Below are 1817 nucleotides of genomic sequence, written 5' to 3'. Positions count from 1 at the left end.
TATCGTGTTTGGTAAAGTGGCAGGTACCAGCAAGAAAAAGGAGGACTCCCGATGAGATTGACTGACACAATATCAGCAAAAATTGTCTCAAAGATAACAACTATTTTGAGAATGGTACAGGAACATGTAGTGTATCATTCTGTTGTACAAAGAGTCCCTATGACTCAGAGCGAACTTGATGACATGTAACAACAACCTGGACTTTTTCTTGAACCGTTTTTTAAAATATCAGTTTTTGAACATCTAAGAAATATGTGGTTAATAAAATTAAGCTTATTTATTCAATGACTCACAACTAAATGAAAAAAAAATCTTGATCACTCTTTTAGGTCTTTCTTGAACACTCAACTGGTATTTTACACACAACTGATCTTTGCTTTCATAGAATGAGGACAGTAAATATTTGTTGTTGTTGTTAGATGCCATCAAGTTGGTACCAACTTATAGGAACCTCATGCACAGCAGAACGAACCACCGCCTGATCCTAGACCAAGCTCACTACTGTTGCCATGCTTGATCATTCATGCTGCCACTTGGCCAATCCATCTCGTTAGGAGTCTTCCTCTTTTTCTTTGACCCTCCACCTTACCAAACAAGATATCCTTTTCCAGCGACTGGTTCCACCTGACAATATGTCCGAAATACACAAAAAATACTATTAGCCTTTACCTGGACATATACAATCACTGGATTAATTGCAACACACTCTTAAACATGCTTATTATTATGTAATTCAAACCACTTGACATTCTCTCTTATAAATAAGATCTTTTTTAACACCTGTTAAACTCCCACACAAACATATGGTAGAGTTTGCCTATTTTTTTGTGACCTAAATTTAATTTTCTTATTTTCTCTCAGGGATTTAATTCCATATTTTCAAAAATAACAAGACTAAAAAATAATTTCTAGAGTAAGATTTCTCAACCTATTGACATTTTAGGTTTTGTAATTTTAGTGAGAAAAGCTGTCCTGTGTATTGTAGGATGTTTAGTAGTAGCTGTGGCCTATACTCATAAGATGTCAAGAAGCCTTGCTCATGTTAGAAAACCAATAATGTCTCCAGACACTGAAATATCCTCTGGGTGTAAAATCACTTCCAGTTGAAAAACACTGATCTCTAGTAAATAAATGTACTTTAAGGCAAGCTGAATGTGTTGTTTCCAGTGCTTAACATAGCCAGACATTGATATTAAATAAGAGGTATATGTTTTCATTAAGTGTCCCATTCATGAAAGTTAATGAGGTGAAACATATTCAATATGAACATATAAAAATCTTATATTAAGCAGGATTCCTGATGTGGTACAGTGGGCTAACACGCTGGACTACAAAGTATGTTTGAACCACAAGGTCGGAGATTCAAGCTTACCAGAAACTCCTTATAAACTGTCTATGGGGTTGTTATGAGTCAGAATTGACTCAAGGGTTCTTAACAAATAACAAAATATTAAACTATATATTATATGACTATGCACGTGATATGAAGTTTAAAATCATATATGTTGTTGTTGTTAAGGGCCATGGTTAGTGTGAACTAAATCATATACAGTTGTTGGAATAATTTTCTGTTTGTGTAATGAAATGGAAAAGATTTAAAACAGAAATTCCTACAAAAGTTAATGTCATTTATATATACCTTAATTTTTAAAACTAAATAAACACATTTGTTCTGTCGATTCCAAACATGTTATGACAATAAAATCCTGGTTCTATTTCTTATATGTAGATTAGATTTTGAAGCAGCCATTTAGTTATTTTCTTTTCAGATACTCTTTGGTAGTGGTGTGCCATGGAATCAGCACTGACTAATAGCA

This window comes from Chrysochloris asiatica, unplaced genomic scaffold (genome assembly GCF_000296735.1).
Source record: "Chrysochloris asiatica unplaced genomic scaffold, ChrAsi1.0 scaffold00382, whole genome shotgun sequence".
In the NCBI taxonomy this organism is placed as follows: domain Eukaryota; kingdom Metazoa; phylum Chordata; class Mammalia; order Afrosoricida; family Chrysochloridae; genus Chrysochloris; species Chrysochloris asiatica.
This window is presented reverse-complemented; position numbering follows the sequence as displayed.